Source organism: Anolis sagrei, chromosome 4 (genome assembly GCF_037176765.1).
Source record: "Anolis sagrei isolate rAnoSag1 chromosome 4, rAnoSag1.mat, whole genome shotgun sequence".
Classification (NCBI taxonomy): domain Eukaryota; kingdom Metazoa; phylum Chordata; class Lepidosauria; order Squamata; family Dactyloidae; genus Anolis; species Anolis sagrei.
In genome coordinates, this window is record NC_090024.1 from 21,720,248 (window position 1) to 21,737,912 (window position 17,665).

The 17,665-nt window shown below is 43.2% G+C and overlaps 1 protein-coding gene across 3 annotated transcripts in view; it reads right to left on the reverse strand.

The window, feature by feature from the left end:
* COL14A1 (collagen type XIV alpha 1 chain) overlaps positions 1–10,419 on the reverse strand; it is a 143,943-nt gene extending 133,524 nt beyond the window's left edge. For all 3 annotated transcript variants that reach the window (XM_060775831.2, XM_060775829.2, XM_060775830.2), the window contains exon 1: positions 10,308–10,419. The gene's annotated coding sequence lies outside the window, so the exon portion shown is untranslated. The remainder of the gene's footprint in view (positions 1–10,307) is intronic.
* Between the last annotated feature and the right edge of the window lie 7,246 nt (positions 10,420–17,665).

A 17,665-nucleotide genomic window follows, 5' to 3' on the forward strand; every position in this document is an offset into this window, starting at 1 on the left:
GTAAAGAACTGAATCAAAAGTGGAAAGAAGGATGCAGGCCCGTAGCCAGGATTTCGTTTCGGGGGGGGGGGGGGGGCTAAAACATTTTCATGGGGGTTTGGGGGGGCTGAGTTTCAGGGGAGCTGAGTCTGAGTGAAAGAGGGTCTACCCTAGCAAACCTTTTGTATCATTACCCCAATACCCCCATGCATATGGGATATATTGAGTATGGTGATCAGATCATGATATGAATAAACATAACAGTTTAAATAATGCACCAGTAAGGCCTTAACGTGAACCACCATGAGAATTTCGGGGGGGGGGGCTGAAGCCCCTCAAGCCCCCCTCCTCTGGCTACATGCCTGGAAGGATGCCTGTTTTTACCATTACTATTGTATTATCAGAGCCAGGAGATAGTGAGTGAACCTCAATAAGACAGTCACAACCTCTGAGGATGCTTGCCATAGATGCAGGCAAAATGTCAGGAGAGAATGCTTCTAGAACATGGCCATATAGCCCAAAAAACCTACAACAACCCAGTGATTCCTGCCATGAAAGCCTTTGACAATACACAGTCATAATAGTTTCATACCAGTTCAGTTATCATAGTTTTTTTATATTGCATACTGGGATGAGTATGTGGGATAGTGGAATATTTAAAATTCTCTGTTTGGTACCCTCCTCTGAACTATACCACTAGAGTGCACAGGAAATTCTAAGCACTTAACCAAACTATACATCCCAGGATTCCATAGGATAGAGGCACAACAGTTAAAGTTGTATTCGGTTTACTATTAACAACATAGTGTTGATACATTTGGGCACTGCATTCCAAATACATTGTGCAGTTCTGGAGATCTTGTACATATAATGGCAATCTAATTCAGAACAAATAAGGGACATTTGTGTATTCAACCTGATTCAGTGCCTTCTCTTGAAAGCCAGCTAAGACCAACACTAGCCACATGCTGCTATATGGATCCTCACAACAGTGACCAGAACAAAAAGAGGAAAGGAATTGCATTTCTCTGTACATCTGCCCAGCAGTCATGTTTTCACACAGTGGCCGCACAGGAGAGATATTTAGCTGTGTGCACATGTTCTGGGAGCAGGCCAGCCATGGGTGACTTGATGGGAATGTAAAGCAGATGGCTGCAAGAGAAAATGAACAAATCCAGCAGACTCTATGGACTCTAGATCATACCTTTTGAGTTTTCTAACCCCAGTAACATTATTGATTCTCCATTCACCATCAAATTACCAGCAGAAGAATACTCATCACATTACTTACAGCTGTGTAGTGAAAGAGAATGCAAGAGCTTTGGACACTACTTTTAAATAACAATTTTATTTATTTATTTATTTATTTATTTATCGTGTCAGGAGCAAACCAAGCAGTTGTATTGTATTAAAAAAAAATACACACACACACAAAGTTTGCAAACTTCATAAATAGTAATTACAAAGGCCCAAAATAATGAGTTGTAATTATCATTAGAGATTTAAACTTTCAAATTAACCTTTTATCATCCTGTTCCTCTGAAATATTTACCTGTACGTTTACCTGTATATTTTGCTTTTCTCCCATATGGGACCCAAAACGTAATTATCGAAAGTAATGGAAATAGATCCTATTTAGTTCCTTAAAAACACAAATCAGAACACAAGAAGGTGCTGGCTCACACCTTCATGAGATAGAAGGAACTGAAACATGGGATGTTATTGTTTTTTAATTGTGATGAGGAAGGGGATGCCAAAACTGAGAAGGCCCTTCCACAAATTCTTTGTTGGTAGCTGAACCCTGAATAGTATTTCATTTGAAGAACATACCTGAGATATATTTTCATACGAGTAGCAATGACTTAAATCAGAGGTTCTCAAACATTTACAGCCATGGAGCCCTTTTTGAAGTGAAAGTTTCTTGTGGAACCCCAAGATAGATAGATAGATAGATAGATAGATAGATAGATAGATATATATATATATATATAGAGAGAGAGAGAGAGAGAGAGAGAGAGATTAACCATTCTACCATGCAGGAAAAGTGCAATCAAGGCACCCCCAAAAGATGACCATTCATCCTTTGTACTACTACTAACAACAACAACAATAGAAATAGGAGCAGAACTCCCCCAGCGGCCATCAATTCAACTCCCTTCTGCCATGCAGGAAAAGCACAATAGAATTATTCTCTGAGCAGTGAGAGGGAATTGGGAAGTAAATGGGAAAAGATCTGAGCTGTGTGGAAGGTGAGGGGAAACAGCTTTTGGTGGCAAGAGGGACAAGGGATAAAAGCTTACAGTGGCAAGGGAGGCAGGAAAAAGTCTTTTGGTGGCAAGGGAGGTGAGAGAAGGGGAAGGACCAGGAAAGAGGGGCAAAAGCTTGGAGGGGGACGAGAGAACCATGGAGCCCCTCAGTACCTTTTGTGGAGCCCCAAGGGCTCCATGGAGCACACTTTGGGAACAGCTGTCTTAAATCAATGGCAAGACTTTCCCAGTTCTCTAAATGCGATTAAACTGTGACTCCCATTGTTCCTCAACATTGGCTATGTTGCTTAGGGCTCCTGGGAACTGCAGTTCAACAATACCTATAGAATTTCATAATTCTCATATTTTACCTAAATCTCATAGTTAACTCCAAACATAATAGATCTATTGAGTTAGTGGAACTTAGAAAAGTCTTGATTTACTAAATGCCGATTGATTCAGTGGGTTTAACTAGTCAAACTAATAATGAATATTCTATGAAATAGTCTCACCAAAATAATTTAACTCTTTAATGATAACAGCCATTTTGAAATTTGCTCATGAGCAGATTGAAAACCAATGAAAACTGGAGACATTTGCATGAGACTTGTCACTTTTTAAACATCTAAAATAGGTGTAAGGTTAAAGGGCAGGAATCAGAAACCTCTTGCCAGTGACTATCAAGATATCTGAAATGCTCCTGGAGGAAAGTATTTATTTTTATCTATACTGTGAAGTACTAGTCTCCTCATTGCAGTGATGCAGATTCTCTGAAAGAAGCAGAACTGGAAAATAAATGCTCTGCTTATCAATTCCATTTCATGCTGAGGAAAATGTAATTCATCACAAATAGTTGGAACATTTTATTTCACTGTAGAATGGATATTTGGGTGCATACAACTTATTCCCATTTTTTTCTTGACTTGTGATTGATTAAGAAGCAAGAGACATCACAAAACAGAAAGATGCTTAGCAGTGAATTCATTTGTTAGGCTATTCTGTCTCAGTGCTTATTTCCTTAATGGAATAACTAAAAGCTCCTGCCCCATATTTAACCCCTCAAAATGAATTGGTTCAATACAACAGTCCAGACACCTATGGATAAATGTAGATACATACAATATGTAGTATGGGGAATATTCCATGGAAAAATAATCATTGTTGGAAAAAATTCCAAAAATATTTCTGTTTTGGAAATTTTCCCACTCTACATCTTTGCTCATTGCCAAAAGAAGACTAAGAAAAATGTTCAGCCCAGGAATTGACTGTCCCAAAAAGTTTTCTGGAGATACATTTCAGATGTGCATACAGTGGGGGGAGGGGAAAGTAGTTTGTTTTTTTTTCAAAAATAGGAAGTGACCTATATGAAGAATTCCCCTTTTTAAAAGAAAGCGTACAGAGATATGTGATGGTGGAAAACGGGGGGTGGAGTGGCATATAGAACCTCTGCATCTTCCCAGGCAACGAGAAGGAGGCAAAGAATATTTAAGTTTCTTCATATATTCCTGTGTCTGCAATAGCTGTGAATGTGAAGTCTGGAAATTAATAGGCATACTTTTTATTATGTCAGAAGCAAATTGAGAATATAATACAGGTTGCTTTGGGTGTAAGAGAATTGGCCATCTGTAAGGACATTTTACTATCCTATGGGAGTTTTCTCTCATGCCTCCACATGGGAAGCTGAGGCTGACAGAAGTGAGCTCACCCTGGCTCAAGGATTCAAACTGCTGACCTCAGATCTTCAGGTCAGCAGTTCAACCGGCACAAGGCATACTAGGAAGACCCTATAGGTGTGCACACCACCAAACTAGTTAGACTACCATAGTTACATACTCAAATCTACTGCTAACTTTTTTTTGACTAAATTACATAGCCAAAAGCGAGGTGTGCATTATATTTGGTGGCATTAGATTTGCACACATAAGTCTGCCTTTGCCCCTCTGTTAGGCTGAGGCTAACAAACTCTCCAACCACAGCCTGGTGGATGGGCATGGCTACCCAACTGACAACATTCATGAGGCCTTCAAAGCATCCCCTTTGGTTTTGAAGGCCTCAGACCTTAGTTGGGAAGCTGCTATCAGGCTGAGGATGGAAAGATTGCCAGCCATGGCCTGATGGAAGGGCATTACTTCTCCTTGCCTGTCAATCATTGCAAGGCAGGGAGCAGAATGGCCAACAGACAATAGGAAGCTGTGCCTTACAGTTGACAACAAATGTGTTTGTTCAAGGGTTGTTTTTTTTCCTTTTGTATTGCACACCTTCAAAATTGAAGTGTGTATTACAATCACTGTACTTGAGTAAATATGGTAATTTAAACCTGTCTGTGATATGCAATATCATTTTCAGTCACTAGATGGCAGATGTTCCTAGCCAACAGAGAAGGGAACTTATTTTTCAAAGCAATTCCATGAGAATCATAGGTACAGTAGGGCATGGAAAAAGAAACAATATTAAGTAAATGGATAATAGAGAGAGAGGCAAATGATTTGGTTCAGAATGGACACCAAGGTGTGAGAATGGGACTAACAAGTCTATAGTTGTATGAACTGAGCGAATAAGTGAACAGAGGCAAAGCATCCTTCATTTGGTGTGGAAAAAAGAGAATCCCCAAATTCTAAAAATGTTAATATATGATGTAGTGGTTAATGTTGGAATAAGATCCAAGAAATGGAGGCACAAATCTTCTCTCTAATCAAAACTCATTCGCACCCTAGTCTACTTCACAGCAATGATGTAGAAGACAACTGCAAAAGAGATTCATGAAGGATAAATGCAACACAAAAAATAATTAAACAAAGAGCCACTGGGAAGGTGAATAGTAAATGAAGACAGAAATGAAAAGACAATTTTCCACTAGCAATGACTGGATCCATTTTTGCATTCCCGTCTCAGCAATATGAATACTTAGCCCCTGATGGCAAGAATGCACATTTAGCTTAAAGACTCACCCATTTTCCACTTTCTGCTCAGAGTTAACAACATTCACAGACAAGAAAGAATGGAAAAGTTTCCACACATGATGCTCAAAGAGGTTTAAGCATTTATACCACATGTTGTAAAATATAAAAGCCTACGTTGGCTAGGACTTCATTCAGTTTCAAAATGACTTTCCTCTGCTTCTGCATTAACACTATTCCTGCCATGCACACAAAAGAGAGAAAAAGAGCTCCAAGGTAGACTTTCTCTGTGAAAACATGAGTTGTTGTCTGGAAATGCCTAAAGAAAGAGAGCACAAGCTCACATCCCCAATACCCACACAACTTATTTTGCAATATTTTACTGGGGAAAAGAAGCTGTATTCTAATGTTTATTATGAGAATTGGGTCTCTAGAATGAGAAGATACAAGTTTAGTGTTAGCTCAGATTAAGGATCTGGCATCTATATGACAAGTGAATTATTATTCTGTACATGCTCACTGGCACACTTCCTTTTCTTTATCTCTTCACTGTTATCATTGGGATTTGAGATACCATTGGAGCCAGGCATAGCACAGCAGGCTAAACCACTATGCTGTAGAAAAATCCTGCTGATCAAAAGGTCGGCAGTTTGAGCCCGGGTTGGGGTGAGCACCTTCTATTAGCCCCAGCTCACCTGTCCACCCAGGAGGTCGAAAGCAGATAAAATAGGAGAGGTAATAAAGACAACCTTAAGAGCATCAATTGGAAGAAAGATCCTTGAAATGGAAGATGGAGCAATAGCATCCCCTCATGGTTGGAGTCGAGCACAGCCTCCAAGACGCCGGAATTAAAATGGGAAAGACTGCCTTTAATTCTGTTTATGTTGTCCTTGTTAATTGTATAATCGACATTGAATGTTTCCTGTATTGGTGTTCTGTAAGCCACTCTGAGTCCCCTTTAAGGTGAGAAGAGTGGGGTATAAATACTGGAAATAAATAAATAAATAAATTTTCCACCACTTGGCTCAGCTACTAATTTGAATGGAAACTGCAGTAAAAAAAGGATTTGGAAGGCCATCATAAAAGCAACTAGGCAGGACCCTAAAGTGTAAAGATATATCACTGAGTACACTTAGGATAGTCCATGCCATTGCATTTCCCATTTCTATATATGGCTATGAAAACTGGATAGTGAAGAATGCAGATAGGAATTTACTTATTTGAATTTATTTGAAACATTTATACCCTGTCCTTTCTCAACCTCCAAGGAGGGATTCAGAACTGCTACCAACAGGAAACAATTGGATGCCGAAACAATAAAACCCATAATAAAATACAATCAAATCCATAAAAACAATACAAATATATATTAAAACAGTTCGCCAGGTTAAAAACATCATCCAAATCCATCCAAATTGTGGTCCAATAAAATCTCATCATTGCCAGTAAAAACAGTCTATTCTGCAAATGCTTGCTCCCACAACCATGGTTTAAGCTTCTTCCGGAAGGTCAAAAGGGAGGAGGCAGATCTAACCTCCTTAGAGAGGGAGTTCCACAGTTGAGGGGCTACCACAGAGAAGGCCCTGTCTCTCATCCCCACCAAATGCGATTGCGATGGTGGTGGGACTGAGAGTAGAGCCTCCCTGGATGATCTTTAAGTCCTTGATGGTTCATATGGGGAGACACGTTCAGACAGGTAAACTGGGCCAGAACCGTTTAGGGCTTTATAGGTTAAAACCAGCACTTTGAATTGTGCTTGAAGTTAATTCTAATACTACTAGAATGCTAATTTGATATATAGAATACCAATTTGATATATTTCTGGAGAAGAACTCTGTGGGTACCATGGATTGCTTAAAAAAAAACAGGAAATGGGTCCTAGAGCAAATCAGGCTTGAATTTTCCCTAGAAGCCAAATGACTCAAGTGAGACTGTTGTACTTTGGCCATATCACAAGAAGACAATGAGATGACTCACTAGAAAAGGCAATCATATTTGGGAAAGAGAAACACTGCACTCTAGGTGAGATAGATTCAATCAGGGAAGCAACAGCCTTGCGTTTGCAAGACTTCTGGTAGCAGGGAAAGAGATGAAGGATTGTTGCACATATCATCGAATATTTGCCACCTGAAACACTTTCCTCACTCTCCTTAACAGCCTGTGTGGTCGCTAGTCTTGGATCCAATTAAAGCCATGAAAGCCTGGGAAAGGATTCTTTTGACAGATATCCCACTATTGGGATGATGATGATGCCATCCGAGATGCTTGCTCTGCCCAACAGCAGTCTTCAAGTTAGATCAACGCCTTGGAGACCTTGTGGTAAGATACGATCTGACCAAGCTAATGAGCCTGCATTGACCGTAGACACCTCCTGGTCATGTGGCTGGCATGGCTACTTGGAGTGCCTGCTTACCTTCCCGCTGGGGCAGTACCCATTGATCCACTCACATTTGTATGTTTTTGAACTGATAGGTTGGCAGGAGCTAGGCTAAAAGCAAGAGCTTGCCCCATCTAACAGATTTGAACTGCCAACCTTCAGGTCAGCTCTACGGTTTAACCCATTGCACTACTCACTGCACCTTGCAAAATTATATCTGCCATGATTTCATAGCATTGAGCCATGGCAGCTAAAGTGGTGACAAACTGCATTAATTCTACAGAGTAGATACACCTTTGATGCCTTAAGAAACCTTTGCAGCCACATTGCCCAGCCAGCCAGACAAGCCCTCCTCCTCCCCCGTTCTCTTTGACTCCATATCCCTCCAGCAGACCTTACATAGCAGAAGCCAAAAAAAGTCTGTAGCAGTTCCATATATAGGTACATCACAAAATTGCAAAGAGCCTACTAAGGCTTAGGCTGGCTCCACACTGTATGCCAGGCATGGGCAAACTTTCTAACTTGGGGGCCACATGCTAACACTCCCTACTAGGAGGACTGTCTCCTGGTGATGGAAAGAAGGAAGGGAAGGGGGAAGGAAAGAGAGAAGGAAGGATGAAAGGAATGGCAGAAAGGCTGGAAGGAGAAAGAAGAAGAGAGGGAAGGGGGAAGGAGGAAAGAGGGAAGGCAAGACCAAAGGGAAGGAAGGAAGGACGAAGGCATGAAATGGAAGGATGGATGGAAGGAAGGAACAAGAGATGGAAGGAAGGGATGAAGAGAAGAATGGATAGAAGGAAGGAAAGGATAAAGGAAAGAGAGAAGGAATGAAAGACAAAAGGGAAGGAAGGAAGGGAGGAAAGAAGGAGGGAAGGAAGAAGAAAGAGGGAGAGACGGAGGAAAGAGGGAATGAAGGAAGGGATGAAGAGAAGAATGGATGGATGGAAGCAAGGAAAGGATAAAGGAAAGAGAGAAGGAATGAAAGGCAAAAGGGAAGGAAGGAAAGAAGGAAGAAAGGAGAAAGAGGGAGGAAAGAGGGAAGGAGGGAGGAAGGAGAAAAGGAAAGAAAGAGAAACGGAAAGGCAGGAGGGAAGCAAGGATTCAAAAGTGGATGGATGGATGGATGGAAAGGAAGGATGGCAAGGAGGAAGGAAAGCGAGAAGGAAGGAAAGATAGGATGGCGAGAGAGAGGAGGGCCTAAGAAAATAGCCCATGGGGCTACATTCACACACACTCCTCCCCCCCCCCCCCCCCAGGCCTGGTTTGCCCATACCTGCTGTGGACTGAATGCAGTTTGACATCATTGTGTAATGCTGGGTGCTGTAGTTTGGTGAGACACCAGCACTTTGGCAGAGAAGGCTGAAGATCTTGTCAAACTACTCTCTAGCAGTGAGTGTGACAGTCAAAGAGGTGTGAGACTGTGCTCCTTCTATAGTGGAGATATACCGAGAGCGGAGCAGGGGGCTCCAGTTTGTCAGTCCACAGGTAAAGCAGCAAAATAACCCCAGGCTTAACTTTAGGGGAAGTTCCCTTTCCCCCACACAGACTTGGATTCCTTCACAGAGTGAACTTCTCATGAAGGTACAGCAATCAGGGACAGAGAAAGAAAGGAAGAAGACTGGAAGAGTGAAAAGGAGGAGAAGGAGAAAGAGAAAAAGGAAGGCAGGAGAAGGAAAGAGGAGGAAGAGAAGAAGGTGAGAAGAGGAGGAGGAAGTTGTTCTTCTCAGAAGAAATATGCAGAGGGTATTGTAGCACAAGCATGGGCAAACCTGAGCCCTCCGGGTGTTTTGGACTTTCACTCCCACCATTCTGAACAGCCTCAGGCCCCTTCCTTTCCCCCCTCAACAGCTTCCTCCTTCCCTCCCTCTTTCTCCTTCCTTTCATCCTTCCCTTCCACCCTTTCGTCCTTCCTTCCTTCCCTCTTCCTTCCTTCCTTCCTTCCTTCCTTCCTTCCTTCCTTCCTTCCTTCCTCCCTCCCTCCCTCCCTCCCTCCCTTTTGTCTTTCATTCCTTCTCTCTTTACTTTATCCTTTCCTTCCATCCATTCTTCCCTTCATCCCTTTCTTCCTTCTCTTTTTCCTTCCCCCTTCCCTCCCTCCCTTCCTCCCTCCTTTCCATCTATCCATCCTTCCTTCCCTTCCACCCTTTCGTCCTTCCTTCCTTCCCTCTTTCTCCTTCCTTCCTTCCTTCCTTCCCTTTTGTCTCTCTTTCCTTTATCCTTTTCTTCCATCCATTCTTCTCTTCATCCCTTTCTTCCTTCTTTTTCCTTTCTCCCTCCCTTCCTCCCTTCCTTCCATCTATCCATCCTTCCTTCCCTTCCACCCTTTCGTCCTTCCTTCCTTCCCTCTTTCTCCTTCCTTCCTTCCTTTCTTCCTTCCTTCCCTTTTTTCTTTCATTCCTTCGCTTTCCTTTATCCTCCCCTTCCATCCATTCTTCTCTTCATCCCTTTCTTCCTTCTCTTTTTCCTTCCTCCTTCCCTCCTTCCTTCCCTCCCTTCCATCTATCCTTCCTTCCTTCCCTTCCACCCTTCCACCCTTTCACCCTTTCTTCTTTAAGCGGCTGAGGGAAGAAAGGAAAAGGAAGGGGGGCTGAGGCTGTGAGGAATGGTGGGAGTTGACGTCCAAAACACCTGGAGGGCCCAAGTTTGCCCATGCCTGGTGTGGCACCTGAGAAACTGAGAGAACGAAGTTGGAGGCATAGACTAAAAAGTCGGTTTTCTCAGACGTTGAGAAGAGCAAGTCGCCTCCGAGGTCCAGATCCAAACCCTTCCCTTCCCTTCTTTTCCCCTTCTTTTCCCTCCTTCCTTCCTTACCTTTTCCTCCGCTCCCTCCGGGTGGCCAGGTGTGCAGCCTGGGCGAGTCTGCACTCTGCAGGCGGAGAACGGCTTCGCTCCGGGGGAGAGAAGGAAGGAAGGAGGGAGGCAGGCAAGGAGGGAGGAGGGGGCCCGCCCCACAGACCCAGCTACCCAGGGAGGGGAGGGGTCTGCACAAGAGCTGCGTGGCGCGCAGGAGGCAAGGCTCGCGGGGGGGGGGGGGGGAGGCTTCTTCAGATTGGGCAAAGGCTCCTTGGAGTATTTCTTGCCCAAGAGAAACTTGTGAGGCTCATGGGGTCGCCATAAGATCACAGGCGACTTGAAGGCACGTTACGGAGCATGGAAGGGGTCTCTCTACACCCGAATTCTCTTCCCCCCCCCCCCAACACCCTCTTTCTCTCTCACAATGTCTTCTTCACAAACTTTCTAATTCACACACACCATTCTTCACACTTTCTTTCATACTCACACTTCTTCACAAAGCTTTCTTTCTCTCTCTTACCTTTCTTCTTCAACTCTCTTTTTCCCAGTGCCCTTCTCACACATTCACTTAGAATCATAGAATCAAAGAGTTGGAAGAGACCTCATGGGCCATCCAGTCCAACCCCCTGCCAAGAAGCAGGAATGTTGCATTCAAATCACCCCTGACAGATGGCCATCCAGCCTCTGTTTAAAAGCTTCCAAAGAAGGAGCCTCCACCACACTCCGGGGCAGAGAGTTCCACTGCTGAATGGCTCTCACAGTCAGGAAGTTCTTCCTCATGTTCAGATGGAATCTCCTTTCTTGTAGTTTGAAGCCATTGTTCCGCGTCCTAGTCTCCAAGGAAGCAGAAAACAAGCTTGCTCCCTCCTCCCTGTGGCTTCCTCTCACATATTTATACATGGCTATCATATCTCCTCTCAGCCTTCTCTTCTTCAGGCTAAACATGCCCAGCTCCTTAAGCCGCTCCTCATAGGGCTTGTTCTCCAGACCCTTGATCATTTTAGTCACCCTCCTCAACTTCTTCACAAACTTTATCTCTCTTACATATATATTGGAACTCTCTGCCCCGGAGCGTGGTGGAGGCTCCTTCTTTGGAAGCTTTTAAACAGAGCCTGGATGGCCATCTGTCTGGGGTGATTTGAATGCAATATTCCTGCTTCTTGGCAGGGGGTTGGACTGGACGGCCCATGAGGTCTCTTCCAACTCTAGGATTCTATGATTCTATGATTTCACTACCAACTCTTTCTCTCTCACTCACTTCTTCACAACATTTTCTCACTCACACACACTTCACAAACTCCTTTCGCTCTTTAACACTCTGTTCTTCATCAACTCTCTTTTTCACTGTCTCACACACTCAGTTCTTCACAAACTTTCTGTCTTACACAGACACTTCACCAACTCTCTTTCTCTCACACACATTGACATTCACCTCTTCACAAACCTTTCCTCTCTCATTCACACACCCTACACAGCCTCCTTTCTCTCTTTTGCACTCATTTCTTCATCAACTCTTTTTCACTATCTCTCTCACACATTTCCCTCCTTCCTTCCTTCCTTCCTTCCTTCCTTCCTTCCTTCCTTCCTTCCTTCCTTTTCTCTTTCTTTTCTCCCCCCTCCTTCCTTCTCTCCCTTCCCTCCCTCTTTCTCCTTCCTTGGATCCTTCCCTTTCACCCTTTCATCCTCCCGTTGTTCCCTCTTTCCTCCCTTTCTCCCTTTTTCTCCTTCCTTCCTTCCTTCCTTCCTTCCTTCTTTCCTTCCTTCCTTTCCTTTTGTCTTTCATCCCTTCTCTCTTTCCTTTATCCGTTCCTTCCTTCCATCCATCCATTATTCTCTTCATCCCTTCCTTCCTTCGCTCTTTCCTTCCTCCTTCCCTTCCTTCCTTCCATCCATCCATCTATCCTTCCCTTCCACCTTTTTGTCCTTCCTTCCCTCCTTCCTTTCCTTTTCTCTTTCCTTCCATCCTTCCCTCCCTCCCTTCCCTTCCCCTTTCTCCTCCCTTCCATCCTTTCCTTACCAACTTCCTTTCTCTCACACACACACACACATTCACTTCTTCACAAACTCTCTCTCCTACACACATTTATCTAGCCACTCTCTCTCTCTCTCGCACACACACACACACACACCCCAGGCCCGTAGCCAGGATATTGTTTGGGGGGGGGGGCTGAGTTTGGTTGGGGGGGGGGGCTGAGTCTGAGTGAGAGAGGATCTACCCTAGCAAATCTTTTGTATCGTTACCCCAATATCCCCATGCATATGGGATATATTGAGCATGGTGATCAGATCATGATATGAATAACATAACAGTTTAAATAATGTACCAGTAAGGCCTTCTCATGGACCACCATCAGAATTTTGGGGGGGGGGGGGGAGGGGGCTGAAGCCACCCAAGCCCCCCCTCCCCCCGGCTATATGCCTGACACACACTATTCTTCATGAACCCTTTTTCTCTCACACACTTCTTCACAAATTCCTTCTTTCTCTGTCTTACACACATTTCACAACCAACTCTTTCTCTCTCACTCACACACGCACATTCAATTCTTCATAAAACCCCTCTCTGTGTCTTATACACACACTTCACCAACTCTCTCTCTCTCACACACACTTCTTCACAAACTTCTTTCTCTCTCTTATACACATTATACCACCAACTCTCTCTCTCACACACACATTCAGTTCTCCATAAACCCTCTCTGACTTATACACACTTTTGTGGTACAATGGATTAAACCCTTGTGCTGGCTGACCTGCTGACCAAAAGGCCAGTGGTTCAAATCCAGGGAGTGGGGTAAGCTCCAGTCTGTCAGCTCCAGCTCTTCATGCGGGGACATGAGAGAAACATCCCACAAGGATGGTAAAACATCAATAACATCCAGGCATCCCCTGGGCAATGTCCTTGTAGACAGCCAATTTTCTCACACCTAAAGCAACTTGCAGTTTCTCAAATTATTCTTCACATGGAAAAAAAACCCAACTCTCTTTCTTTTTCTCAGACACATTCACTTCTTCACAAACCCTCTCTTACATGCATGTTTCTCCTCCAACTCTTTCTCTCTCACACACATTCACTTCTTCATGAACCCTTTCTCTCTCTCACACACACACTTCTTCACAAACTCTCTATCTCACACACATACTTCACGAAATCGGTCCCTCTCACACACATGCACATTCTTCATCACAACCTCTCTTTCTAATTCACACACACCTCTTTACAAACTCTCTTACACCAACATCTTATTCAAAAACAACATCTTATTTCTCTCCCCTACACACACACTTATTAACAAACTCTCTCACACACACACACACATTGGATTCTTCACAAACCACTCTTCTGCACTACAGCGTGCCTTTTGACTCCTTATAACAGTCCCATAAAATGAAGGTATAGTCTATAGCTTTTTGAGAAAAAAAACAAATTGGAGTCTCCTCTGCAATTACAGAAGCATTGACTTCTGAGGAGACATGCCTAGCCTTGTGCCATGCATAGTGAGCCCGTGGTATCTGCTAAGGTTAGTTCCTCCTGGATACCCACATCCATGGAAGCCTAAGTCCCATTATATACAATGGCATAGTCAAATGGTGTTCCTTATATAAAATGGCAAAATCAAGGTTTACCTTTTGGATTTTAGGAGAAGGGGTATTTTCAAGCCATGGGTGTTTAAATCCATGGACACAAGGGTCTGGCTGTAAATCTAAGTCCTGTGAGAAGATGCTGATATTTTGCTTCACATCCTCTGTAAGCTATAATTAACACAACTGTTGGAGGAAAGAGCAATTAAATGGCTATAAACACCAATTTAGGTTTGTTGTGTACCTTTAAGATGTTTGTGACCCATAGAGACCTTAAGATGACCAGAGCATGGGATTTCCTGGCAAGATGTGGTCAGAAAAAGTTGCCATTGCTTTCATCTAATGGTAACAGAATGCAACTTGCCCAAAATCACCCAGTGGGTTTCATGATTGATGGCAGTAGTTTACTGAAAGTAGGAGTTTACTGAAAAGAATCTAGGGTCCCTTTTACACTGCCCTATATCCTGATCCCAGATTATCTGCTTATCCCAAATTATATGGCTGTGGGGACTCATATAATCCAGTTCAAAGCAAATAATCTGGGGCCTAGGATTTGTTGAAATGAAACAGGATTAGCACCATGGAGCAGATTCATGGACCCAGACATGGGAACTTACAATGGCCTCTGTCTCTCACACAAAGAGATCACATAACACTTCTACTCCTAATAGGAACTATTGCTGCTTACTGATGGGCTCCATCTAAGCAGCAGAAGCAACTGTAGATCAGAACAGATGAAGGACCCAAACATGGAAACATGCTTTGGGGAAGGAGAAGATCGGAGGGAGCATCATAGAATCATAGAATCAAAGAGTTGGAAGAGACCTCATGGGCCATCCAGTCCAACCCCCTGCCAAGAGCTTCCTTTGGGTATTTGTAGTTCTGAAACCTTGTATTTTAACGTACTGTCAAAGGCTTTTGTGGCTGGAATCACTGGGTTGTTGCAAGTTTTTTGGGCTATATGGCCATGTTCCAGAAGCATTCTCTCCTGATATTTTGCCTGCATCTATGGCAGACGTCCTCAGAGGTTGTGAAGTCTGTTTTTCCTAATTTCCAACAGACCTCCACTTGCTAAGGAGGCACTCAAATGGGCACAAGTTCTCCTTGCTTTCAAGGTTGCTCATCTGAGTGCACAAAGAGCTGACCCCTGCAGAAATTAATTGCCTACATTGCACCCCAAGCAGGGAACCAAATTGGTGCAATTGTGTGGAACAAAAGGATAATTCTAATCTGGTCTCTGTGCAAACCTTTTTCTGTGGATCAGGCGCACTCATGTGGTGCAGCTAATCCCAAAAAGCCATTTACACCATTTACACCAATCTCCTAACAAATGGAGGTAATTCTAGGTTCAACAGTCTTCCAGTACAACTCCCATCATCAAAGCAAGCATAGCCAGGTTTATTGCAATGATGGGAGTTGTAATCAAACACCCCTGGTTGGTGCCAGGGTGGAAAAGGCTGACTTGGAGAGTTACTATCTCAACTGGAAATACTGACCATTGTAGTTTTATCAATTCTCTTGTAATTTTTGAAAATATTTTTTGGTCTATGGCTCCCTCAATATTTTTCCAGCCAGATTGGGAATAGCCATGCTGATGGGGATATTTTGGGAACTGAAATCCAAAAAAAGAGTAACATTTGCAAGCTCTGTCTTTTAAACAATCTTCCCATCCTTCTGTAAATTATATGCAATTCCTATGAAGATATGCTGGGGGCTTTTTAATTCAATCCTCTCTCAGAATACAATGTTTTTAAAAAGTCAGCATTCTGTACCATTTCTTCACCTTGTTCCGACTGTCATTGTGCACTGAGCATTCATTCAAAATGCCTGGAATTGTGGTGTGCAGCACCTAAAGAAAACAGAGAGAGAAGGAAGGCAGTGAGCAGGTTTCGCCACAGATCCCTTAAGTGTTCATAAACATGCAGAGAAAGAGGGAGTAATCATCTGGGTTCATGCTTGACTGGAGCTTGGCGTCTGGGTCTTAATGAAGTTGTTGGCCTCTTGAAAGGACTTCTAGGAGTAACTTCCTTGCCAGAGTGGAGGAGGGCCAGCTTGCAGTCATCAAACTGTGTGGCTCTTTCTAGGTTCATGCTTTTCTTAAAAGGAAGAGGATGGAAATTGGAAAGGACAAGACTGCCATCGTGTGGCTACGTCCAACCACTGTTCTGTCCAGACTCTCCATTATTGCACATTTCAGTGTACACAAAGGTCTTTACAATTCTAATCTTGTTCATCTTCCGGGATTGTTGCAAAGAAGACTGAGCAGAGGAAGATGGAGGGACTTGCCCGAGACCACCCAGCATGCTAATGGGCAAGGGAGAATTTCAGTACGAGGTTTTGCTCTCCTGATAAGGAAATGTTTTTTAATTAAAAAGCGGGGGGATGCACACAATTAAAGAAAAGAAGAAAGAAAGAAAACAAAAGAGGATATATGTAACATTTCGAAAAAATTGAGTTACTATAATTTAGACCAGTGGTTCTCAACCTTCCTAATGCCGCGACCCTTTTACACAGCTTCTCATGTTATGATGACCCCCCTGCCCTCCAACCATAAAATTATTTTTGTTGCTACTTCATAACTCTAATTTTGCTACTGTAATGAATCGTAATGCAAATATCTGATATACAGGATGATTTTCATTCACTGGACCAAATTTGGCACAAATGCCCAATACACCCAAATCTGAATACTGGTGGGGTTTTTTTTTTTTTGGGGGGGGGGGGGTTGACCCAACATGATGGTAATTGTAATTCTCTCTGCATCCAGAGTACCCTGTGACCCCCACCAATGATGGATCTGAACCAAACTTGGCACACAGACCCAACATGACTAACTACGGATACTGGTGGGATTTGGGGAGGATTGACTCACAATTTTAAGAGTTCTAGTTCATCCACATCCTTGTGCATTTTCTAATGGGAGCATTAATAAAAAACAAAAGGAAAAATGTACTTTTTCTAATAAATAGAATTACAAATTACCAAAGCTGCTTCTGCTGCTTCTGCTGCTGCCGCTGCGCCTAGTGCTGCTGAGCCACTCCCAGTCCCATGTTACGTGGGTGTTTTCCCCCCTGCCTTGAAGGGACTCGCTGGTGTGAGCCTCCATCTAGCCTTGCACGCTCTCCCTCATTCACACATGAAGACTATGCTGCCATGCACAAAGCACGTCTGCTTTCCCCTCCCCACTTGGAGTCTCAGAAACAGCTCTCCCCTTAGCTGAGAGGTCGGCCAAGCACAGCAGGAGGAGGGCTTTTAGTGGGAGGATTTCCAAAAAGGAGAGAAGGATAAGCAGAGAGATCTTCAGCCTTCTCTACCAAAGGGGTTCCTAAGACCATCAGAAATATGTGTTTTCTGGTGGTCTTTTGTGACCCCTCTGACACTCCCTACATGACCCCCCAGAGGTCCCAACCCCCAGGTTGAGAAACACTGATTTAGACAGTCATACTCTTTATAAATAAAACATTTTTATTCTTATAAGTCTTTAAAAACTGGAGAAACAGGTTTTGTACAATGTCCTGGACTTGTGGTCATTCTTGTTGTTATTATTATTCTTATTTTTATGTATACAATAGTTTAATAGCTTTTAAACTTTTGTATCCTGTAAATTAATTTGGCTTAATCTGTCAGAAATGCTTTGACGGTGTATTATTACATGGCAGAGGATTAAATTGGATGATCCTTATGGTCTCTTCCAACTCTAGGATTCTATAATTTTATCATTGTTGTACTTACTTACTTAGGCGATCCCTTGTTGGACGAGTAAGATGGTCTTCCTTGATGACTTTTGTGGGTTT